General features: G+C 38.6%; 1 protein-coding gene across 7 annotated transcripts in view; it reads right to left on the bottom strand.

Moving 5' to 3' along the window:
- KCNMA1 (potassium calcium-activated channel subfamily M alpha 1) overlaps positions 1 to 14154 on the bottom strand; it is a 917791-nt gene that overhangs the window by 348548 nt on the left and 555089 nt on the right. The window lies entirely within an intron of this gene.

The raw sequence follows: 14154 nt of genomic DNA on the forward strand, positions 1-14154 counted from the left end.
GAATACACACTTGAGCTAAGAAGAGTCCCTCACACCCACTAAGGCAGCTTAAGCATACATTCCATTTGGAATTAAATACTGTTGTGTGTGGGAAAGGGGTGGACTTTCAAGTGATTAAGCATTTAATTAAAAAGGGTCCCAAAATATTCTAGGAAAGTGACCAGGAAAAGATGCTCATATCTGTTCTAGACAGTCCTACGGACTTTATCATAAGGTTCCTATAGCTTCAAAGAAAAGCCTAGACCACAAAGGAAATTAAATCCCAACCACCCAAAACATGGTGAAATCTGAAGCAGTACTCTAAGGGTTAATTGTCTGGCATGCAAGTTAATTGCCTGTGTGTGTGTCAAGCAGCCAATGCGAACCCCAGCACACTCTACTTTGGTCATGAGTTTAAAAAGGGGCACTACTATACAAACTGGTACATGGTTTCCATTGGCTTTCCATCAAGGATATTAATCAGTGATCAGTGTGGGAAAGTGCCAAAGTTTGTGTTGAGTGGGGAGCAGGAAAGCATCATAAGCGTCTCAAAGCTGCCGATGGAGATAAAAGAGTTATGCAATAACGTCAACCAGAGATCATCCTTAGGCCAGGATCATATATAGAAGAAGAAGATAGAATGGGAAAGACTGGGTGGGGATAGAGAGGGAAGGAGAAGCAGATTATCCATAGGCAGGAAGCAAAGTCAACATCTGGAACCAGAAAATAGCCCGCTTAAGAACTGTCCAGCAGAGGATTTCCAAGGATCCCCACTTTTATAATCACTGAATAAATACCAGTTAGTATAGTTGTACCTCTGTTAAGGGAAAGGCTACAAGTTTTTCCACAGGCGAGAATCAAGGCAGGACCAATATGAGGAATCCATTAAAAGCCAGGGAAAGTCAATTTGTGGGGCTCCCAGACCGCCACACATGCACTTTGTTTTACCCATTGCCATTATATGGCACAAGTCCAACATGCCCTCTGTTGCCTCCCATGTCAAAAATCAGTGGCAAACCCTCTGCAAAGGCATTCAGAGTAACCTCCAGTTGTATTTAAAGAAGGCTGGGTGGTAGCATCAGAAAACCAGTGGACTCATCATCTCAAAAGTCCATAAAAGAAGTGTCAACTACTCAGTTTCACCAAGATAGGAGATTATGAGCAAACCCACTCTAGAATATGAATGGAAGAGTCCTGAACTTCAAAAGAAGACAGGAGTAACAGGAAAAAAAAATATACAATCGGACCCTGATGTTGGCATTCACTATCATGCAGATCTTACAGAAAAATAAAAGAAAATTTAAAAACCTTTGCTTTTCTGTTTTGAAAACAAAGACCAAGATATATGAGAGAACTTTTTATAAGAACCACTGGGATTGAGAGTTCTCAGATACTGAAATTTTATAGAAGGGAAGTGAAGGACCCTGACATTCTAACACCCCTCGGATATGCCAGCCTCTCTGACACAGATATCTTCCATTCCTCTATCAAGAGAGTCCATTTGGGGAATCTCTGATGGAGGACATTTGGGCATCATTTTTGTATATAGGCAAGATGTGTTATGTTTTGGGGGGTGGGTCATTAAACCCATCTCATTAAGCAAGTGACATCTTATTTGCTCCAAAAGTGAAAGAACATTGGATTAGGAATCAGAGGATTCTCAGTTTGATTCACAGGGCTATTACTTACTGCCTAGGTGACATTGGCCAAGTTAATTAATGCTTATGGTTCACAATTCATTAGCTAGAAAATGAAGGGATTGGACTAGTTGGATTTTGAGGTTTCTCCCAGCTCTAAGCTGAGTTCATAGGAGCACAGAGGGTAAAACATCCAGAGAACAGTCCCTATCTGCCTTGATACCTTGAGTTGGGTTGCCAAACATGTCCAGTTAGTTATCTCTGTGGTCAAATCTATACCAGGCTAGAAGAGAGAGCATCTCTACTTGGGTGTACCCTCTTTCCCCATGCTCAGGGAAATATTAGATAAATTCTTTTAAAAAAAAAAACAATCAGGGTTAAGTAACTTGCTCAAGGTTACATGGCCAGTTATTTCTGGGTGTGGTGCTAAGTATCTGAGCCCAGATTTGATCCCAGGTCTCCCGACTCTGGGGCCAGTGCTCTTACTCACTGCACCACCTGGCTACCCTATAAATTCTACAAGAGGGACAGTAAGGTCCATTCCATATTGAAGCCAAGTCTCCGAACAGCTTTAGAGCTCAGCCTCAGGCCCAGCATAAGTTTCCTAGCAATTTGTCAATACTGAATTCTGATTCTGTCTTCTTCCTTGAATCTTACTACTATTCTGAGGACATCAAAAGCAGCAGCAGGAGGGATGGTAGATGGAGGATATTGGGTGATGCTTAGCATATTTCCAGAACAACCCAACTTAAAAAGGATTTCTTTAAAACTTTTTCTGTCCATCACTTCTGATCTCTCTTTCCAAATATCTTAGAATTAATTATCAACATTTCCACCAACTTACTGTGTGACTTTGGGAAACTCTCTTTACATCTATGGATCTCAATTTCCTTATCAGAAAAAATAAGGCACTTGGATTAGATTGTTTACTAAGATCCTGTTTGTCCCCTCATCAACCTGACCCAACACCACCTGAATGCTTATATAATTGAAAAGTATAGAATTCCAATTAATTCCTTGACTTCTATATTCTAGCAGGGATGAGGAGAATGGAGACAAGGTTTACTGACATGATTGTCAAATTGGGAGGATTGGGAGAAGCTAAGAATGGTCAGTTGAAGAGGTAGAAATACAACAGAATATGCTCTATTTCTTTACCCTCCTCTGTTTGCTACAAAGATCCCAGGGAAACTTTCTAGTCTGCTTTACTTGACTGGTAAGACAACCATTGAGTGGGAACCTGTAGAGGTAAACTCCTGAGACCACAATCTACTGCTTGTCTCTCTCTGTCAGAGACTCCCAAGAAAGAGGCTTCTGGGGATTGTGAATCTTTGCACCCCCTACCCAGGATCATTTCATTTCCCACATGGGAACACCCCTGGGGAAATTCCATGGGCTTATACAAAGATATGATATTATTCATTGTGAAACAGGTTGATAATACTGAACAGAAGATATCTTTACCTCTCCAGAGGAACTTCATCTCAAAGACCAATGAGGACAGTTTGCTACCAATGAGGACACCAAGTAAAAGGAGCTCCTAGGCAGGGGTTCTTAACCTGATGTCCATGAATTTTATTTTTTTAAATATAACTATATTTCAGTATAACTGGCTTCCTTTGAAATCCTATTGATTTCATTTTATGCAGACTAGAAATATTAATCTGAGAAAGGGTGTTCCTAAGTTTCAGCAGACTACCAAAGAGGTCTATGGCACAAACAAGATTGAGAACCCCTATCCTAGAGCTTTTTATGCACACATTATTTTTACCTTTATTTTTCTATTCTGAGCGTTTAGTACAGTATCTGTTATATGGTAGGCTTACTAGATGTTTATTGACTGACTTTTCACAGGTGATATGAGACAGCTGCTTGCTGTGACAGAGGGATAATCAGTCATTGGGTTTCTTCTTCATGGGTTAAGCAACAAAGTAATCCATTGATGTGGGCTTACTATATGTTTAATTGCTAATGAAGAAAATCAACTCAGTTCATCTCACCTTTGTCTCAACTAAGGGATGCCTGGCTTCATCTGGAGTCATCTAGCTAAACCTCTGGTGACTTCTGGGCAGAGTGCAAGATATTTTTTCTGCACATAGACCTGGACTACCAACTTATGAGCAGGAGGCAGAACAGGGAGGTGGTAGTTAGATACCTAAAACCCAGATAGGCAACTTTAGGGACATGCCTAGATTCTTGTGAAAGCATCTTAATAAACCTATGATAAACCCACCTGGGGACGTTTTGGTCTATATGACAAGACATGCTCCCCCCCCCAGTTTATACATAGGTACCCATTAAAAGCAAAGGAAGACAATTCAAAATTAGGATAGCTTCCCTTTGTCACTTATCCATATAACATAAATCAGACTGAGGTCCCCTAAACTAACCAGTTGCCTTTACAGAAGGGCTATTGAAACACACTCACACACCTCAGTGGAGATCAAAATAAGAGAGATCAATGTAAATCTGGCAAGACAAACCAAGAATCCCCAGATTTTAAATGTGAAGGATGAAGCTTCACTTAGACTGAAGCCCACAGCTCCGATTCAGCAGCATTATTTTGGCTGTACCTCTCCCCCTCCCATTCACAATTCAGTAACTGTTTATGATGCCTGCTCTATGAAAGTTCCTATGCTAGGAGAATGAATGAATTAAACAGCTTACAATGCAAAACATTCCAATAGGTGAATGAATGAAAGCATTACGTGCCAGTCATGGCAATAAGTGCGAGGATGTTTGTTAATTCTGCACAGTGGAAAATTTTATCTGGTACCTCACACATAGTAAGGATCCTGATAGGGACTGGATCTAAGATTTAATTAACACAGGAAACTCCCAAGTAAGGAAGCTCCATATACCAATATAAGTCAGTACCTTCTCTGAAACTTTTGGTCTCAGAGAACTGCCCTAGAGCACTGAGATGTGTCATACAGTCAGTATTTCAGAGGTGAGACTGGAACCTTGGATTCTTCTGGCTTTGAGACTCGCTTTCTAGCCACTATGTTAAACTGCCCTCCACACACAGTAGGCACTGAACAATGTTTTCATGAATAGAACTGAATCTGTTTTCAGCCCTTAAACTTCCATGGCATTTACTGAAGACTCCTTTCTTACCTTCTTTACTCAGGGCTGTCTACACACTAATGTGTGGCTGTAATGGGATCAGCTCCTTCCATCCCCACATTAAAGACAGGTGGTGTTGCTTGGATGGATTTCCATTCATCCCCAAACAGGAATGATTAAGAGGATATACCTGCTCCTAGATAACCAGCTGCATGCCACTTAACTAATTGCAAAGATCCAGGGGTTGAGCACATATTTGCAGTTTCAGGTTTGAACAAGGGGGGAAAACACATCACTATAATAGGAAGTAATTACTACAACACTAAGTGGGCCTCATCAGTGGCATCCGAATTAACAATCAGAAAGAGAATGCTGGCTGAGCACATTTTATTTTAAGATTAAAAGAAAAAAAGTAATGAAGTTTAGGTGGGGAGGGGTTGAGGAGACTATTATTTACAAAAGAAAAAGATAAGGAGCTTAGAGACATGATTTTAAAAATCTGAGGTTCTTCAGGAAAGAAGCATCCATGTGTATCCCCACATGGGCATGCATATGCACGTGTATGCCCATATGGATGCTCTTACAGTGGGAAAGGGACTTAATGAAAAACAAAAACCATATGAAATTAATCTTCAGAGACATACAAAGTAATTCCTTCCCTCTTATATACATCTTTTATTTGGACTGAGTGCTGGCCTCGTCATTCCCACTATCACCATTCCATGACTAGGTAGTGCAGTGAATAGAGCACCAGCCCTGGAGTCAAGAGGACCTGAGTTAAAATCCAGACTCAAACACTTAACACACACACATACACACACACACACACACACACACACACATAAACTAGCCATGTGACCTTGGGAAAGTCACTTAACCCCAATTGCCCTCCAAAAAGCAAAAAAAAAAATACTTATATAAATAATATAATTAATCTCATGGAAGGAGTGAAATTGATCTTCCACACCACCTTGTGTAGACCACTGCTTTCTATAGTTCCCAATGGACCAGGTTCTGAGTAAACATTTGCCTTATCCTCTCATTTTACAGATAAGGTAACTGAGCTCAGAGAGGTAAAAAATCCAAAGATCACGTAGATTTATAAGTTGCAGAGTAGGATTTGAACCCAGGTTCTCTGAGTCTAAATCTAGCATTCTCTCCTCTTCACTATATTTAACTGTTTGAAATCTAGCACAAATTCCAGTCCTCACAGATTCAGATGAGATTGTTCCAAATTAGAAGACACCCCCTCAACTTATAGAGGAAACTGAAACAGAGAGGGAAGAGGTGACCACTTGAGATAACATAGCAAATCCGTAATGGAGATGAGACTAGGAACCTGGGATTCAGGGTTCTTTAGTTCATGGTTCTTATCTTGTTAGTTCATTCATCAAAATTTTCCATATTCCTCCATTCCTCATTGATTTTCCTCTTTCCTGAACTCATATGACATTTATAGTTTGCCCACATTGTTTCGCATTTAATTATACCTTATCTTATACAGTTTATTATTCAACAAGCATTTCCATATTCATTGATTTCACATGTGTCTGACATTTCCTCAAATAGATTTTATAACCCTTTTATTACGATGGCAGGACAGAGATTATGTGTTTTTCTCAGTTCCCCCCCCAAAAAAATTACCTACAATAACATTTATTACCTAATAGGTACTCAATAAATCCCTACTATAAAATTATAAAAGATCTGTTATTTTATTGTTTTTTCTTATTTCTTTTAGTGATCCCTTAGGAGAAAACTCTAAGATGTATGCATCTACATACAAAACCAAAATCGCCACCTAGTGAGCAATATTCTAGCGGAGTCTTTCTGAACTTAATAAGGCCAGTCATATCAACAACGACATAATCCATTGGTAAGACCATTCTAAGGCTTTTCTAGAAGGTAGGACTTATCAGTTGTCATTCAGCAGCCACAGCCATTGAGAATACAAGATTTATGCTCTATGTCCCAATGAGCCATCAGAACTTTTTAATAGAACCACCAGTGAAGTTTTCCTAACAAAGTATTAACCCAAATTACGTACATTGCAAATGATCAAGGTTAAACTATCCCAAAGGATATCCATGCTTTTTCCTATTGGGCTTCAGGTTACCCAAGAAGGCAATTTAAAATTACTCTTTACTTTCATTTAATGATGAACACACAGGTGATTACATACTTGTTGAGTGAATTAATCAATTAATGTTGTGTGGAACATCATTAGTAGGCAAAAACCTTGCTCAGTGATCTCTTATCCTGAGAAGTTGCCCAAATCTGCTCATTAAAAACTCAAACCAGAAAACTTTTAGTAGATAAGACCAGCCCAAAGAATCTCTGATTTTTCTCTCATGTTTATGTGACTGCCACCTAGGAAGTTATCCACTGAACCAGAATTCTAGAACATGGATGTTGCATGGAAACCATAGGCCATCAAGTACAATGAATTCCTGTACAAGAATTGCTCCTGCAACACAACCTACAATGATCATCTAGGCATCCAGTGATGGGGAAACCACTCTCCCCCCAAAAATAGCTATTATACTGTTGTATAATCCTTATTTTTAAGGTTATCTTTTTCTCTTATTAAAGTCTAAATTTTACTCTATAATGCTTCTGCAAAGAGCTCCTTATTCTGTCTTCTGAGACATGAGCTACCATTTTATTTAAATTCACATATTCTATATTAACCAGTCCAAAACAAGGATCCATATGTAAACACATTTTATTTCCTGTTCATAGCAATAACTATGAACAGCTGATATGAAATAGCTTTGATAGCCATATTCTGTGGAGGAAGCCCACAGCCAGGAATTAGTTAGTAGGAGAATAAACTATAAGCCATGAGGTCTTTCTCTGCCTCTAAAAGATTGTGCCTCAGTTTCTGCATGTGCAAAATGAGCAAAAGAGCGTGTAGCTAAATAAGATGCTAAGCAAGCTGATTGATTTCATTTTAATAACTCTTTATGGCTTTTTCTATTTATTTCATCACCATAATGTCCCCTGTACATCTCTTCTTCCCCCACCTGTGATCCATTCCATAGTACAAATAGTTGTTTTAGAGAGAAGAGTCAAGCTGATGTGTTTTAAAAGTGAAATCCTTATGCATTCTAAAATAAGAATTATCATCATTACTAATAATGCCATATTTTAAATCTGAGATAACTTGTTAGCTAGGAGCATTATAGGGTTTAGCAGTTAGGTACTTTAAGATAATTTATTAGGGTAATAGAAATTGTTCATAAGACAATAATATTGTGGAACATGGGACTAGATTGACAGAGGAAAGGGAACTCCAAGATAATGTATTTCCTCTACCTAATTTTTCAGATGAAGAAACTGAGGCCCAGGGATGTTCAAGACCACAAAGGCAGTAACTGATAGAGGCAAGATCGGAATCATGAGAACATGATCCAATTCAAATGTACTGTCTCTAAAGATACTAAGATATGAATTGTCAATAAATTTCTACTATGGCCTCTGCACACCACTTCCCCACCTTCTCCTTCCCCAGGCTACTGAGGCTCCTGATTTCCCATAAATCCTTCCCTGGTTTTGTCAGAAGATGCAGGATACAGGGAAGGACTGTTAGATCTTAGGAGTTGGTAGTCCTTTGTTTTGGGGCAGTTTCACGGCTCATTGAAGAGAGCTGTGCCTGGAGTCAGGAAGACCTGAGTTCAAATTTGGCCTTAGACACTTGCTATGTGACCCTGGGCAAGTCATTTAACCCTCTTTCCCTCAGTATCCTAGTCTGTCATATGACCTGGAGGAGGAAATGTCAAACCATTTCAGTATCTTTGCAAAGAAAATCCCAAATGGGGACAACATGGAGAGTCAGACTCTGAAAATGACTGAACAACAGAAAGCCCGACATTTAAGTCTTGCTTCTGGCATTTACTAGTTCTGGGACTTTGAGCACGTCCCTTGGGTTCTCTGGGCTTCAAATTTAGGTACCTCCGAAATGGGGCTGGCTACCAGCTAATATTTGTATGTCTTTCCTGATTCAAAGAGGAAGTAACCAAGTAACAAAATAACCAAGAACAAACAGCTCATTTCAAATAGAAACATATTCTGTGGAGTTCTGTGACCTTGTAACTCTTAATGGAACCTAAAAATAATTTATTCATCAAGTGATTTTTTTACATGTATGTGTTTCTCAATGTTTCTACTGAGTAAAGTAATAGGAGGCACATGTCTTGTGCGGTGGAGCTGCCTTGAAGTCAGGAAGACCCAGCTTCACGTCCTTCCTCTGGATATACTGGCTGTGTGACCCTGGAGAAGTCATCTGACATTCCAGTGTCTCACATAACTCTCAAAGACTGTAAGTTGCAGAGTAAGTGCCAATCTGTGTTGGCAGAAAGAGTTTCTTCTTGGGGAGTTTCCTGTACTGATTAAATAAACAGTCAGATTCAAAAATAGTTCCGAGTTCAAATTCAGTCCCAGCTACTTATCAGCTGTGTGACCTCAGGCAAGTTACTTAACTTCTCAATGCCTTGGTTTCATCATCTGTAAGATGGGGTTTATAATAGCACCTACCTCATAGGCTTAGAGAAAGGATCAAATGAAATAATATTTAGAGAGTGCTTTGTGAAGCTTAAAGGCAGGGACACACTGAGGGTGGAGGGGGGTATACCCATGGACACATTTTTCAGGTTTAATCTGCATTATTAATATTTTCTCCATCACTTTAAGTCTAGACAATCAACAAAACAATAAATCAATTCCTAATTTGTGGTTTGCCAATTCCTGAGCAGTCAATGCTCACACTAACACTTTAACAATCAATTGGTTCTTGCCACAGAACTACTCAAGGCTATAAGTTAGGATGATGATGATCTACATTTTAAAAATTTGGTCTCAAAACACCTGTGGGCACTATAGATATCCACATTTTACAGAAGGAGAAACTGAGGCACAAGCAGGTTGAGAGTTTTGCATAAGCATTAGGAATGAGGTTTAAATCTGCCTTTCTGACTCTAAATGCAGTGTTCCATCCACTACTCCCACCTTACCTCCTTTGGTAGGGTATCTAAATCCATAAATTCTGTTGTTGTTTAGTTTTATAAAATAGCAGTATCTCTTGCCCAGGATCTCTTAGTCAGTATTATCTCAGTGCATGTCACATTGGTTATATTCTAAAATATCATTTTGCTTGTATTTACTATTTTTATTATTTTATATGTTTTCATTTATTTTTGCTATTATTAATGTTATTGTCATTATTTTAGGTAACTCCCTTTCATTTTTAGATAGTCCTTCTAGGCCATGCAAAAGGTCTCAAATGAGAACATAAAAATACCTTTGGCTATGGTGCAACATCAATCCATCCTGAATTTCAGCCAATTGGTTAAATGGGTTTGTTGGGAAGGCCTCACTTAAGGCTTTGACATCAATAAGTCTATTAATCACTCCAAAGGAAAAGGCTTTTAATTAAGTCACTGTTCAATAAGCCAGATATGGTCCAATAACCATGAACATCTGCCTTATTAGTGCTGGGTGTCTAAGCAGTGCTTTGGAATGGAACAGAAATTAAGGAGGGTTCATATCTAAAGAGAAATCATGTGGTCATGCGTATAATTAAGGAGCGTTCATATCTAAATAGAAGTCATGTGGTCAAGTGTATAAAGGACTAGCTTGGGGCCATGATGACCTCAGTTTTAAGCCTGGCTCTGAAACATACTAGCTGTGTGACCAAGGGCAAGTCACTTGAAAACATAATACTCCCAAATAATTCTCTAGGTTGTAAGTTACAAGAAGAATTGTCAATAGGCATTTGTGGGTGAAATTACCACACTGGGAGTCCCCTATATCAGTGAAACAAGGGTGAAGATTGTGCCGTTCTCCTTGTATTCCCCACCAAAAACCCCCAAACACAGATCTAGAATCAGATAAAAACAGAGACCTTAGACATGCCAGAGATCAATAAGTAATACTAAGAGGATTAAAACAATCATTATAGTGGGAGTATACAATAACTATGAAGTTCTAGATTTCTACCTCAAGACAACATCTTCTGGGATATATGGAAAGAGGAAATGTGCCACATAGCAGTGGAGAATCCTAAGCATGGCAAACTAGCTCCTCTCTATGGAGTGAGGACACATCTAGATGTGTATTGGCTAATCAGGGCTGGCCAAACCTAGAAGGTGGGATTTGGAGTTGGCAAGAGGGGAACTTAATGCTTAACTCAAATGCTATCTTGACTATGAACTTTTCATATCGTGCCAGCTGCTAGAACTTCCCCCACTCCTAAAATGACTGTATTTTACTAAGTACATAATATTTTGTATATACTAAGCTCCTTAAGGGCTGTGGCTCTCTTTTTTGCCTTCGTATGCCCAGAGCTTAGCAGAGTGCCTGGAACATAGTAGGTGCTTAAATAATTTTTGATAAAATTGACTCACTGACACTTCCTCTTCTCCATTTGTAATCACCCTCTCATTTACCACCTCTAAGATGAAATGTTCCATGCTGATGTTATAGTTTTCCAGATACTTAATGAATATATGGAGGATATATGGCTAAATATTTAACAACTAGATCTTGGTGGGTAAATATGACAGTTGATATGAAGATTAATCTGCATTAATGACATTTTCTCCATCACTTTTCAAGTCTAGACAATTAACAAAACTATACATCAAGCCCTGATTGGCAGCACTTGCTAATGTCTGAGGTGTAAATGCTATTTAAAAATGGTTGTCAGCCAGTAGGCAACAGCTATGGTGTACCACTGAATCCACGTTTCCCATGTCCAGGTCTTTTTCCTGGCTGTTCTCCATGATGGGAATGCTTTCTCCCCCCACTTCTGACTCCCCTGTAGTTATTTGTCTGTTTCTCTTAAGACTCAGTAGAGATGTAATTTTCTTCAGGAGATTTTTCCTTGTCTTGCCAGCTAATAGAGAAAGCTCTTTATTTCTGGTAAAAGATCCTGATACTCAGCATCAACTTTGGGAAATTCACTGACTCTACCTTAATACACAAAGCAGTGTGGTATAGTAGATAGACTGCCGGATTTGTAAACAGGAAGAGCTGAGTTCAATTCCCTACTAGTTGTATAACTCTGGGTGGGTCATTTTATCCCTAGCATCAACATCCATCAGCTCTATATTTTTCTAATTTATATATCTGTCTCTCCCATTAAACTATAAGTTCCTTAAAGGCAAGGATCAATCATTAGTATTTTTCTTTGTATTCCCTATGTTCAGCACTTTGACATATAGTAAACACTTAATAAATGCTCATTGATTGTTCAATACATAAAAGTAGCAGTCAACAATCAAATAAGTAATTATGATGTACTTTTCCCCTTTTTAAAAATTTCTTTGTTATAAAGGATGGTTCTATGGGAGGGAGAGAGGAAAAGACACAAGGGGATATTTAGGTAATATAAAAACAAAAGATATGAACAAAATTTACTTTAATCCAAAAATTAATAATTTAGAATTCAGCTAGGCAAGAGCAAATCCAATTATTTTTACAACCTGCATTTTCTCAATATGACTTATTTCCTCATCAAAGGGTAGAAAGTTAGTACAAATGTCACATCACATATTGAAGAGGAGAGGTAGTGTTATATGGTGGATAGTGTTGGATCAGAACCAAGAAAACCTGGGTTCAAGTTCTGACACATTATCTGTGTGACCCTTAGGGAGTCATTTTGAATTTCAATGCCCTCAGATTAATTAGTAGGGTCTAGATGGGTTATGATCTGCATTGGTGAATGAACATTCCAAACTAGGAATTCCCCATAGTAAAATCAATCAAAAAACATTTATTAAGTGTCTCTATGTTTCAGGCACTGTGCCAAGTCTTGGGAATACAAAAAGTGGCAGGGGACAGTCCTTGGACTCTAGGAATTAATGTATATAAATATATAATAAACTATTGTAAGGAGAAAAAAGTTCTAAAGTTTACACAGTATTTTACTGGAATTTAGTTTGGAGTCCAGGGACTAGACCATTCCATTCTAGCAGTATTTAAGTGTAGATAGAAGGTAAAATGACTATGGAGATGGATCCAGTTATGCTAAGTAATACTAAGTAATTAACTGAGATTCCCTGACTAGGTGAGCTATGAGACTGGCGGCAGATTTTATTGTGGTGCAAAGGTTCTTAGGTTTTTGGGTGTCGTGGATCATGCTGGCAGTCTGGTGAATTCAATGGACTCCTCAGAATGATATCCTTAATCAATTGAAGAAAATGTCCATTGTCAATCCAAAGTTAGTGGTAACAAAGATGAAAATATTTTTTGGCTCCAAGTTCATGGACCCCCTGAAATTTACTCACAAGTCCTTGATCTGTGTACCCCAACTTAGAACCTCTGCTGTAGGAGGTCTTTAAATATTAAAGTATTTCCAGTTGGCTTGGGTTCAGGGAAAGTCAATAATAGAGGCAGAGGATGAGTTAGATGACCTTTTAAGGTCACTTCCATCTATCAGTTATAAGATTGCTTATCAAGGGGTGCCTAGGTGGCGAAGTGAATAGAGCACCAGCCCTGGAGTCAGGAGGACCTGAGTTCAAATCTGGTCTCAAACACGTAACACACAAAAAAACTAGACGTGTGACCTTGGGCAAGTCACTTAACCCCAGTTATCCTCCCTTCCCCCTCCAAAAAGCAAAAAAAAAAAAAAAAAGATTGCTTATCAGCAACTAGACTCTTAAATGAATGATATTTAAGAGAGCCTATACATGAGGAATGCATGTTTTCCCACAAGCTTCTGGTACTTAAAAAAGTTTTAAGGGTGGATTAATTCATTGTCAGTTTTATGGAATAAACCAATGTAATGTCATTGAGAAGTGTAGCCCCCAAACCATTCTTTTGGATAAACTATCCTGAAGATTCTTTGCCAACCCATACTTATTCTTTCATCCTACCTCCATGAATTCTAGCTAACATTTCTCCAGTTTGGGGTTGCCAAGAGGTCAGAAGGCCTCCCCTATACTCTGTAAAACAACTATACTTTGTTTTCCATCTGCAAGCCCAAGTATTTGCTTTTGGGGCCCTTTTTCAGATATCTAGTTACCATCATTTTACATGTTTTCTGGGATTCTTGAAACCCTTAGATCCCTAGAGGAAAAAGACCACTAAGGTTCCTTTACCTGTACCCTTTTCTCCTGCTTGGAAGCAAGCAGGACAATTTCTTGGCTGCTTTAAGAAATACTACTCTAAAGTAAGGCACTGTTTTATGGAATACTACAGAGGAATATAAAGTGAGATGCAAGATGGAATGGGGGCAAACTATAGCATCAGAGGAGGAAGTTAGCAGTTTAACAATTACAAAGTTGGTGTCTTTAGATAGTGGATTGTAAATTCCTAGAAGGCAAAGACTGTCTTTTGCCTCTGTGTATTCCTAGCACTTAGCACAGTGACTAGCACAAAGTGGATGCTTAATACATTTTTGTTAATTGATAGATCTTAAAAAAAAAAAAAAACCTTTGATCCTCAACATTAACTCTAGGACAATCACTCT

This window comes from Petaurus breviceps, unplaced genomic scaffold, assembly GCF_028583685.1.
Source record: "Petaurus breviceps papuanus isolate PSGF00001 unplaced genomic scaffold, PetGlider_PUasm1.0 90762, whole genome shotgun sequence".
NCBI classification, from domain to species: domain Eukaryota; kingdom Metazoa; phylum Chordata; class Mammalia; order Diprotodontia; family Petauridae; genus Petaurus; species Petaurus breviceps.